The sequence below is a fragment of the Apium graveolens genome, chromosome 6 (genome assembly GCF_009905375.1).
Source record: "Apium graveolens cultivar Ventura chromosome 6, ASM990537v1, whole genome shotgun sequence".
NCBI lineage: Eukaryota > Viridiplantae > Streptophyta > Magnoliopsida > Apiales > Apiaceae > Apium > Apium graveolens.
The window spans coordinates 225235762-225248636 of NC_133652.1; the positions used below are offsets into that span (position 1 = coordinate 225235762).

The following is a 12875-nucleotide window of genomic DNA, read 5'->3' on the forward strand; positions in this document are numbered from 1 at the left end:
CCTATTATAAATTCTAAGCATAATCAATAGATTAACCTTGAAAACCATCAAATCATAACAACAATCTAGTCCTTAAGCGTTCTCTAAGACTTAGTGAAATTACAAGTGTTTCTAGCATGCACGTCAACCTACAAGGCTCAACATCACTTTAACGCTATCACTACACTCACATCAACATCACAAATCAATTGGTAAAGCAACACAAAAGGGATCATGGTATATGCATGAGCTACATGACATGATAAATAAAGCTATAAAATAAAATAAAATAAAACTATATGGAAAAAGTTCGTTTATATGAACTAAACTATCATGAATATGCAACTATATGACACACACACAAAATATTCCTTAACTACCACCCCCAAACTTAAAATCTTCACTGTCCCCAGTGAAGGTAGTAGAAAGGAACACAGGGTATACCTACTCGGAGAGATCATCATCATCATCACCCTCAGAGGGTTGAGTATCAGGAGGCGGATATGCAGAGTCCTCACCAAAAACTGGCCACTGGATGTCAGCTCCAAGGCCTCTAAAAGCAGTCCCAAGCGCAAGGGTGAGCTCCTGAGCAAACCTGCTCTGCGTCTCATACATAGCATCCATCCCCCTCGACAGCCTCCTATACTGGGCATCAGCCATCCCAGCACCCTTCTGAGCTCTAGAAGAACCAGCCTCATCACGCCCTGGTCTCGCCATGATAGCACCGCATGCTGGACGCCCTCCTGGAAGACGATAACCCAGCCCATGCTCATCGGGCTCTCCATCAGTCCACTCCTGCATCGTATTCAGAGTTCCGGAGTCAATAGGAGCGGCCGGCTGCTGCAACTGCTCGTGAGACGACCACTGAACTCCCACTGCTCGGCAAAGCTTTGTAACCGTGGATGCATAAGGGATGTTCATGTGCTTAGCTCCCCTCAAAAACTTCAGAATTCCTTGGTAGATGAGCTCACCAAGGTCCACATAGTACTCCTCATTCAAAATACCCCATAATAACTGTGCTCGCTCAACTATAACCTCATATACATGTGAAGTAGGCAGAATATTAGCGCAAATAAAGGCATTCCATGCACGGGCATACCTATTCATCGCAATCGCCGAAAAATGGCGATACTCGTCAGTCCCAGTCTTTAAAGTCCAAAATGTGTCCGGCATATAGAGAGTAGCACAAATCAAATCCAAGTCAAAATCCTCAGCAGTCTTCTTGTTCCAATTCTCCTCCGTGGGCTTCCTCTGTCGCTGCCCAATCACACGGTGAATCGCCTCAGGGTGATAATCCACCGTCATCCCCCGCACAACAGAAAACCCAATCTTTTCAGCCTTCGCGTTCGCATAGAACTCGTGAATCACGCTCATCGGAACTGCCTCTGGTGACTTACAAAAAGCAATCCAACCCTTCTCAACAATCATTGGCAACAACTCACCATCCCTCCCCGATAGTAAGAATCCCCTCTCCTTCAAAATCGGCTTAACCAGAAGCCTAGTATACTCCTCCTCAGCAGCCCTATCAAACAAACGAGGCCTCGCAGCAGTACCCCTCGAAGAATCAGCAGTGGGAACAGTGCTGCTGCTATCAATAGTCGATCTCTTGGGTGCCATCGAAACTGAGAAAAAGTGTTTAAGATTTGTTTTTTTGAATATGGGAGAAAGTTTAAGGTTTGAAAGTGTATAGGGGAGTATATGGAATAGTTGTATGTTTATATAGGGTAGAGATTAGGGTAAAATTTGATTAGGAGTGGGTTTGAGGGTTTAAAACGTGGGTAATGGGAAGATAATTCGTGGGTAATGGGGCTGTGTTTTGATATTTGATTTTTCAGATTTTTTTGGTTTATAAGACTTAAAAAAAAATCTTCCAGTCGGGCCCTGAGCGGGCGCTCAGCATGTTGAGCGGTCGCTCAGGAGAGCTGAGCGGGCGCTCAGGGGTCTTCTGGAAAAAAAAATCTTGTTGTGTTTTTCTGATTTTTTTGTGGTTTTGGATAGATTACTAACTTCTAAGGGTTCTTGTAACAAGAAATCATGGGTTGCCTCCCAAGAAGCGCTTCTTTTTCGTCATTAGCTTGACGTAGCGTACCTCAATCAAGTTGACAATAAAACGGCACTAACCACTTCCCGGTTTATCGTGTCCCCATAGTAATGCTTCAAACGCTGACCATTAACCTTAAATGCTTGGTCCGGATCATTCTCAAAAATCTCCACCGCTCCATGTGGAAACACAGTTTTGACAATAAAAGGTCCAGACCACCTTGATTTCAACTTTCCAGGAAAAAGTCGAAGACGAGAGTTGAATAAAAGAACTTGCTGCCCGGGCACAAATGACTTAGGATATAACTTCCTGTCGTGCCACCTTTTCACTTTTTCCTTGTACATTTTGTTATTCTCGTAAGCTTGGAGTTGAAATTCATCAAGTTCATTTAGCTAAAGCATTCGCTTCTTCCCAGCTGCATCTAGATCAAGGTTTAACTTTTTCGACGCCCAATAGGCCTTATGCTCAAGCTCCGCAGGTAAATGACATCCCTTACCATACACAAGTTGAAACGGGGACATCCCAAGTGGATACTTGTATGCTGTCTGGTAAGCCCAAACAGGTTCATCGAGCTTTAAAGACCAATCATTCCTTGACGGACAAACAACCTTCTCTAAAATGCGCTTGATCTCTCTATTAGACACTTCCGCTTGACCATTTATTTGCGGATGATAGGCAGTAGCAACACGATGATTCACATTGTAGCGCTGCATCATAGAAGTGAACTTACGGTTGCAGAAGTGCGACCCTTCATCACTTATGCTTACTCGTGGCATTCCAAACCTTGTGAAAATCTGCTTATGAAGAAAATTCAACACTACCTTTGCATTATTCGTCGGTAGAGCTTTGACTTCTACCCATTTTGAAACATAATCGACTGCCAGCAAGATGTACTGATTATTGCAAGACGAGACAAATGACCCCATGAAATTGATTCCCCAAATATCAAAGACCTCGACTTCAAGCATCACATTTAACGGCATCTCATCCTTCCTCATAAGATTTCCCAGTCTTTGGCAACGATCACACCTTAAAACAAACTGATGAGCATCCTTAAACAAAGTAGGCCAGAAAAAACCTGCTTGTAGAATACGAGCTGCCGTCTTCTCACCACCATAATGTCCACCATAAACTGTGGAGTGGCAGTCTCGTAATATCCCCTCCGTCTCACAGAATGGGATACATCTCCTGATGATCTGGTCAGCTCCCTGTCTAAACAAATACGGTTCATCCCACACATACCACTTCACCTCATGCAGAAACTTCTTCTTTTGAGCTGTATTTATATTAGGAGGCATTATATTGCTGTCAAGATAATTCACAATATCTGCGAACCATGGCTCTTCCTCCTGAACTGCGAACAACTGCTCATCCGGAAAAGATTCGTTGATCAATGTCTTATCATGTGAAGTAGACTCAGGATTCTCCAATCTAGAGAGATGGTCAGCTACTTGATTCTCAGTACCTTTTTATCCTTGATCACTAACTCAAATTCCTGTAGCAAGAGCACCCAACGAATGAGTCTAGGCTTCGAATCCTTCTTGGAAACCAAAAAGCGAATGGCCGCATGATCAGTGAACACTGTCACCTTTGTCCCAAGCAAATAAGATCGAAATTTTTCGAAACCAAAGACTATAGCCAAGAGCTCCTTCTCAGTAGTGGTGTACTTCATTTGAGCTCTATTTAAAGTCTTACAAGCATAGTAGACCACATGAAAGAGATTATTCTTGCGCTTCCCAAGAACTGCGCCCACCGCATAATCACTCGCATCACACATCATCTCAAAAGGCTCTGTCCAATCAGGTGTTGTAATAACTGGTGTAGTTATCAAACTCTTCTTGAGCGTCTCGAATGCCGTCAAGCATTCATCATCAAATTTGAAAGGCACATCCTTCTCAAGCAAGTTGCACAACAGCTTACGAAAAGTCCTTGATAAAACGCCGATAAAAATCCGCATGACCAAGAAAACTACGGATTCCTTTCACAGAAATAGGTGGTGGAAGATTTTCAATGACTCCCACCTTGGCTTTGTCCAACTCAAGACCCTTGCTAGAGACCTTATGCCTAAGAATAATGCCTTCACGCACCATAAAGTGACATTTTTCCCAATTGAGCACCAAATTAGTTTCCACACACATTTTGAGCACCGCACGAAGATTATTGAAACATTCATCATACGAATGTCCAAAGACGGAGAAGTCGTCCATGAATACCTCGACATTATTTCCAATCATATCAGAGAATATAGCCATCATACATCTCTGAAAAGTGGTCGGTGCGCCACATAAGCCAAACGAAACTCTGTGAAAAGCAAACGTGCCAAATGGACAATGAAGGTAGTCTTTTCTTGATCCTCTGGTGCAATACATATCAGATTATACCCCGAATAACCATCCAGAAGACAATAACACTCATGACCGGCCAACCTGTCAAGCATCTGATCAATAAATGGAAGAGGGAAGTGATCCTTCCTTGTGGCCTTGTTCAACTTTCTATAGTCCATGCATACCCTCCATTCTGTGACTGTTCGTGTGGGGATGAGCTCATTCTTCTCATTTGCTACCACAGTAATACCTCCTTTCTTAGGTACACATTGCACGGGGCTCACCCAAGAACTGTCAGAAATAGGATAAATGATTCCTGCATCCAGCCACTTCAGAATTTCTTTCTTCACCACTTTTTTCATGATAGGATTAAGTCTTCGCTATTGCTCAACAGTCGGCTTACTACCTTCCTCTAGCAGAATTTTATGCATGCAGTATGAAGGGCTGGTCCCTTTGATGTCTACTATAGTCCATCCGATAGCCGATTTGAATTCTCTCAAGATCCTCAAGAGCTTGTCTTCCTCACTACCTGAAAGGTCAGATGCAATAATGACAGGTAAAGTAGATGCATCACCTAAAAAAGCATACCTCAAGTGTTCAGGCAATGGTTTAAGCTCCAAGGTAGGTGCTTCCTCAATAGATGGTTTGAGCTTTCCTTCAGCGTTTTTGAGGTCAGAAGTACTAAGAGATTCAAATGGCATGTCTAGCTTTCGCCTCCAAGGAGAAGCATTTAGATATTGTAGTTGCTCATTGCCATCCTCATCATCACTGTCAAAATCCCCCACTAAGGTTTTCTCTAATGCATCAGACATTAACATATGATCAAGTCCTGAAGTAACCGCAGAATCAATCAAATCCACCTTTAAGCACTCCTCGTCTTCTGTAAGGAATTTCATTGCTTTGAATACATTGAATGTCACATCCTGATCTTGCACCCTCATAGTAAGTTCACCTTTCTGCACATCTATCAAGGTACGGCCTGTAGCCAAGAAAGGTCTCCCCAAGATTATGGGAATCTTCTTATCTTCCTCGAAATCCAGAATAACAAAGTCTGCAGGAAAGAAGAGCTTATCCACCTTTACTAGCACATCCTCCACTATGCCTCGTGGGTATGTAATAGAACGATCAGCCAATTGTAGAGACATGTAGGTGGGCTTTGGATCAGAAAAATTCAACTTTTTGAAGATTGACAACGGCATCAGATTGATGATTGCTCCCAAATCACACAGGCACTTGTCAAAAGACAACTTGCCAATGGTGCAAGGAATGGTGAAGCTACCTGGATCTTTAAGCTTTGGAGGTAACTTCTGTTGTAGCACAGCACTGCATTCTTCTGTTAGAGCAACGGTCTCAAGGTCGTCCAGTTTCACCTTCCTTGAAAGAATACTCTTCATAAATTTCGCATAACTAGGCATTTGCTCCAAAGCCTCAGCGAAAGGTATATTGATATGAAGTTTCTTGAACACCTCCAGAAACTTACCAAACTGCTTATCCAGCTTTTGTTGTTGCAATCTCTTAGGAAAAGGTGGTGGAGGATAGAGTTGTTTCTCTCCTGTATTACCCTCAGGCAGAGTGTGTTCCATAGTAGTCTTCCTTGGTTCCGCCACTTTCTCCCGTTGCTTAGCTTCTTCATCACCAACTTTAGCTTCTCCGTCTTTTGCTTTTTCAGTATCAGCAACTTTTCCAGACTTTAAGGTAATAGCCTTGACTTGCTCTTTAGCTTCCTTCCTTCCTGGCACTTCAGTATCACTGGGAAGTATGCCAGGTTGACGATTGAGCATTGAATTGGCTATTTGACCAATTTGATTTTCCAAGGTCTTGATAGAAACCGCCTGACTTTTGCACAACAGCTTAAGTTCCTCAAAATTAGCACTCGAGGGTGGAGTTGCACCTCCTTGTTGAGGATATGATTTCCTTTGAGCATAATGTTATGGTTGCTGGAATCCAGGTGGATTGAACTGTTTACTTACGCCTTGCTGATATGGTTGCAAAATAGCATTCTGATTATTACTCCAGCTGAAATTTGGATGATTTCTGTTGTTAGGATGATAAGTAGCTGGCACAGGCTGCTGCGGTCGCTGATAATTGTTCACATACTGAACAGGTTCATTAATAAGAGAACACTGATCCATAGCAAGAGAACCTGCACAAAGCTCACAGACCATAGCTATCTGATTGACTCCATAGGTGGCTAAAGAATTGACCTTCATAGACACAGTGCTTGGAGCTGCGCTGCAATAGTTGTAGCTGCATCAACTTCCAAAATACCTGCTACCTTCCCAGGCATTATCCTTTGAGTTGGGTTTTGATGCTCATTTGCAGCCATCGTCTCAATCAGATTATAAGCCTCAGTATAGCTTTTGGCCCACAAGGCGCCTCCAACTGCTGCATCGAGCATGGGCCGAGATTGGGCCCCCAAACCATTATAGAAACTAGTGATCATCATCCAATCAGGCATACCATGATGTGGACACTTTCTCAACATCTCCTTGTAGCGCTCCCAAGCTTCGCACATAGATTCTGTAGGTTGATGCGCAAACTGAGTAAGAGCACTCCTCATAGCCGCAGTCTTCGCCATTGGATAGAACTTCACCAGAAACTTCTGCGCAAGATCTTTCCAAGTAGTGATGGACCCGACTGGTTCAGAATGTAACAAGTCCTTAGCTTTATCCCTTAGTGAGAATGGGAAAAGCCTCAGCTTGATAGCCTCATCAATCACACCATTACATTTAAAAGTACTACAAATCTCGACAAAATTCCTGATGTGCATGTTGGGATCTTCAGTAGCAGCACCTCCAAAAGAAACATAATTCTGCACTATCTGAATAGTGCCCGGCTTGATTTCAAAAGTGATAGCCTGAATAGCCGGGTGAAGGATACTTGACTGAATGTCATCAATTTTAGGCCGAGAAAAGTCCATAAGAGTTGGGTCTGCCGGAACTGTACGATCACCCATGATTACTGGTTCTTTCTGCTCACTTTCTGTATCCGAATCTTCAAATTCTATCTTCTCCGGAATACCAAGAACTTCGTCTGTCTCCTCATCCGTATCTAAAGTCCTCTTGCGAGTGCGAGAACGTGTTTTCATAAATGCTCGCTAAAGTACCTGAAACACAACCGGAAACAATAAGTAACACGTCTTAATCAATGAGTCATAATGACCACTGATGGTAAGTACATAAACTAAACAAATAGCCGAGTCCCCGGCAGCGGCGCCAAAAACTTTTTAGGGCGAAAACATGTTGTTAGGAATATATGTGCATTAGTTTGATGATATGTTTAACAAAACACTTAAGTAGAAATTCAGTGTCTGTAGCCTCAACGGATAAGACCACTTTGGCTATCCTTTGATGGTGTAGCTTTACTTAGAAATAAGTCTAGTGTTGTAGCATATTTCAGTCTCTGTATTTAAGATGTAATTCTTAGAAGTTGAGAGAAACTATGAGTCATGTTGACTACTAGAAGATATGCAGATAGGAAGGCCAATTGTAAATATTTCATGCCTTGTAATTTTGTATAAATGAAGTGGTATCAACGGATGACTTAAAGACCTTCAACGGATGAGAAGCTAAGCTTCAACGGATGTCTCTAAAGCTTTAATGAATAACATCCTTCAACGGATGAGTGCATCAACGGATGAAAGCTTCAACGGATGTTCTGTTGATTAACCGTTGATAAGTGATAGTTGTACCTATAAACAGAGGCACGTGGGTGAACAGAGATAACTGAAATGTGGCAGCCTAATTTCAGGAACATCAGAAAAAGCAGCCGTTCTACTCTAGTATAAAGAGACATTAAGTCAACAAAGTACTGGAGTGAACTGGAGAAGAAACAAGTGGAGATCTTACTTTATTATTTTATATATCCTTGTCTTTACTTGTAAACTTGGTAATATATAAATCAAGTAGTAGCTAGTAATTAGATAAGAATTTTTCCAGAGCTGTTTAGAAAAATCTTGAGAGAAAAATTATCTAGTTTGTACTAGGATGCAGCTGTGATCAAATTCTTAGATCACAGAATTTCTGAAATACCATCTCTGGTGGAACAACAAATCCACCAGAAAAGTTTTTAAAGGTTTATTGTGTTCTTTACATTTGTGTTTGAATATATATCTGTCTGTATCAGCTTAAAGCAATTCACACACTTGTTCATCTTGAACACACAGTCTTTATAAACTGCTCAAAACTTGAAAAAGTTTTGAGATTTACATTCAACCCCCTTCTGTAAATCTCATTGTTAGTTCTCTAGAAATAACAATTGGTATCAGAGCAGGCTCTTGACAAACAAAGAGTTTAAAGATCTTGGAATCTAACAAAGATGAGTAAGAAGGATATTGGAGTAAAAATCCCAGTTCTTGACAGAGACAGTTATCACCACTGGAAGGTGAAAATGCACCTTCATCTACTCTCCCAAGATGAAGGTTATGTAAACTGTATTGAGAATGGTCCTCACATTCCCCACAAAGTAGCCACAGTTGCTACGGCCACAATTGTTGTTGGTCAATCCATTCCAAAACCTAGAGCAGAATGGACAATGGAAGACACAGAAGAAGTCCACAAGGATAAGAAGGCTATGAACATTTTGTTTAATGGTCTTGACAAGGATATGTTTGATAATGTGATAAATTGCTCAACTGCCAAAGAGGTTTGGGACACAGTCCAGCTGCTGTGTGAAGGTACAGAACAAGTAAAAGAGAACAAGATGCGGCTTCTCATTCAACAGTATGAGTATTTTCATTTTGAAGAAAATGAATCTTTAAATGACACATTTAACAGATTCCAAAAGCTGTTGAATGGATTGAAGCTGTATGGTAGAGTGTACCAGGTGAAGGATTCAAATCTTAAATTCTTAAGATCCTTGCCAAAGGAATGGAAACCCATGACTGTCTCCTTAAGAAACTCTCAGGATTATAAGGACTTCACTCTTGAAAGATTATATGGAATCTTGAAGACTTATGAACTAGAGTTGGAACAGGATGAGGTATTGGAGAAGGGGAGAAAGAAAGGAAGTTCAGTTGCATTGGTAGCTGAAAATGAGAGGGAATGCAGACAAGAAACTGTGAGATCTACATCAAACTCCAAAGATGGTACAAGATATCAGGAATCAAGCAAAGGAAAAGAGCAAGTTGCTGAGAATGAAGACAACTCCAGTCAAGATGACTCTGATAGTGTTGATGAGCATCTTGCATTTCTGTCCAGGAGATTTGCAAAGATGAAGTTTAAGAAAAACACTAGAGCCACTAAACCTCATAAGAACATGGTGGACAAATCAAAGTTCAAGTGTTTCAATTGTGGTATAAGTGGACACTTTGCAAGTGAGTGCAGAAAGCCAACCTCTGAAAAGAAGAAATTTGACCAAGTAGATTACAAGAAGAAATATTTTGATCTGCTCAAGCAAAAGGAAAGGGCTTTCATTACTCAAGAAAAAGATTGGGCAGCTGATGGAGAGGAAGAGAATGAAGATGTGGAGTATGTCAACTTAGCTCTCATGGCTGATTCTGAGGAAAATGAAGTTAGTTCATCAAGCAATCAGGTAACAACTCAGGTAATCACTACTGATGTAACATAACTTACTAAAGAAGAGTGCAATGATGCTTTTAATGACATGTCTACTGAATTGTATCATTTGCGTGTGTCTCTTAAATCTCTTGCTAAAGAAAATAGTAGGATTAAAGAGAACAATCTGTTTTTAAGTAATAGAAATGCTATGTTAGAAGATAAGTTGATTGACCTAGAGAAAACCAAGCTGCATTGTATATCTGTTGAGAATGAACTAACTGAATCTATTAAGAAAGTAGAAATACTTTCTAATCAATTAAAGAGAGAGCAAGAGGTGATTAAAGCCTGGAAAACATCTAGGGATGTTAGTGCTCAAATTGCCAAGGTTCAAGGAATTGAATCATTCTGTGAAACTGCCTGGGATAAAAACAAAAAGAAACTGGAATTAATTGATGGGCTGTCAACGGATGTGGAATCAACGGATGATGAAGGTTATCCGTTGAAGGAAGAAAATGAGCATCCGTTGAAGGTTCCTCAATTAAAACAGGCAGATGTTTCTATTAATGAAAATCTAAAGAAACTCAACAAAAAGTTTGGTTCAACTTCCAAGAACTTTGTTAAAGAAGAAGCAAGCACATCCAAAGATGTCAGTAAGGTGAATATAGGGCACATGACCTTAGAACAGTTAAATAATAGGCTCAAGATGGTTGAGGATAAAAAGGAAACTAAAAGAAAATCTAACAGAAATGGGAAGGTAGGTGTTAACAAACATAACAATTACACACCTGATAGGTATGCTCCTAGAAAAAGCTGTGTGCATTGTAGTAGTGTTAATCATCTATCTGCTAATTGCAAATCTATTAAGAAAACCCCCATAACTGTACCCTCTTCCATGCCTAACATGTCTGCATCATCTCTACATGCTATGCCTACTATGTCTCAACAGAATCCTTATGCACATTTTGCAAACATGCCATATTTTAACAATCCTTATCTTGCTGCATTTAGTATGCCTCAAATGCCATACAATATGCCTATGTGGAATAACATGTATGTACAATCCATGCCTTATCATATTCCAAATGTGCTAAATGATTCTGTGACTAACCCTACACCTCAACCAACTACATCCAAGACCAAGGTTGACTCAAAGTTACCTAAGTCTAGAGATGCAGGAGGAATGAAGTCTAGGAGAAAGGCTAACAAGAATGGACCCAAGGAAACTTGGGTACCAAAATCAAATTGATTGATTTTATGGTGTGCAGGGAAATAGAAGAAATCTATGGTACTTGGACAGTGGTTGTTCAAGACACATGACAGGAGATTTCTCCCTGCTCACAGAGTTTAAGGAAAGAGCTGGCCCTAGCATAACCTTTGGAGATGACAGCAAAGGGTTTACTATGGGATATGGCTTGATTTCAACAAGGAATGTCATCATTGATGAAGTTGCATTAGTTGATGGTCTCAAACATAACTTACTGAGCATCAGTCAACTATGTGATAAAGGGAATATAGTTTCCTTCAATTCTGAAGCCTGTGTTGTCACTAGTAAGAAAGACAACAAAGTGGTTCTAACTGGAGTTAGAAAAGGAAATGTGTACTTAGCTGACTTCAACTCTGCAAATGCAGAATCTATTACTTGTCTCTTCAGCAAAGCAAGTTCAGTTGAGAGTTGGCTATGGCACAAGAAGCTATCCCATTTGAATTTCAAGACAATGAATGATCTAGTCAAAAAGGACCTAGTAAGAGGAATTCCTCTTGTTGAATTCTCAAGGGATGGTTTGTGTGATGCTTGTCAGAAAGGCAAACAAAGGAAAGCATCATTCAAAAAGAAGCTTGAAACAACAATTGATGAACCATTACAGCTGCTACATATGGATTTGTTTGGACCAGTCAATGTATTGTCAATTGCAAGAAAAAGATATTGCTTAGTGATTGTAGATGATTTCTCAAAGTTTTCATGGGTCTATTTTCTTGGATCAAAGAATGAAGCAAGTGAAATCATTATCAATCACATCAGGCAAGTCAATAATCATCCTGACCTGAAGGTTAGGAATATCAGGAGTGACAATGGAACTGAGTTCAAGAATTTATCAATGAGGCTGTTCTGTGAAGAAAATGGAATCATGCATGAGTTCTCAGCTCCAAGAACACCTCAGCAAAATGGGGTAGTTGAAAGAAAGAACAGATCTTTAATTGAGGCTGCCAGAACAATGCTTGAAGAATCAAAGTTACCAACATATTTCTGGGCTGAAGCTGTTAATTGTGCCTGTTTCACTCAAAATATCTCTTTGATCAATCAAGCTAAAGGCATGACTCCTTATCAGTTGTTCAAGAGAAGAAAACCAACTCTAAACTTTCTTCATGTCTTTGGATGTAAATGCTTTATACTAAGGAATCAATCTGACCATAAAGGGAAGTTTGATGCAAAGGCTGATGAAGGGATATTTGTTGGTTATTCAGATGGAAAATCTTATAGGGTCTACAATCTAAGAACCAACATTGTTATGGAATCTGTGCATGTTGTGTTTGATGATAAAAAGATTGATGGACTAACAGATGAGGGACAATATGAGAGACTCAAATTTGACAACATTGAGATATATTGTGATGATAGTGAAGAGGAGACTGATGGAGATAACACTTCAAAAGGGATTCAAAACATGCCCTTGGATAATGCACAAAATACTGCATCCGTTGAAAGTCAGAATTCTGCATCCGTTGATAGAGGCAATACAGTATCCGTTGAAAGACATGGTGTATCATCCGTTGAAGTACTAAATGAAGCATCCGTTGATCATAGTTTATCAACGGATAATCGATTTACATCATCAGTTGATAGAACTCCAAGTTCCCTGCAAAGGACCAACAACTCAGGGGGAGTTTCAACTAGTCAACACTCTGTCTCACATCATGACAATACTGAGGCCACCTCATCTAGAGCACATCTTCCACTTCAAAGGAAATGGACCAAGAATCATCCCTTTGAACTGATCATTGGTGATGCATCATCTAAAGTGCAAACAAGAAGAG

The 12875-nt window shown here is 40.5% G+C and overlaps 1 non-coding gene across 1 annotated transcript; it reads left to right on the top strand.

The window, feature by feature from the left end:
- The first annotated feature begins 6800 nt into the window (after positions 1 to 6800).
- On the top strand, positions 6801 to 6907 carry LOC141669734 (small nucleolar RNA R71). The gene has a single exon (XR_012553998.1). It is a non-coding gene; the product is annotated as a small nucleolar RNA R71 (small nucleolar RNA).
- Positions 6908 to 12875: the final 5968 nt, after the last annotated feature.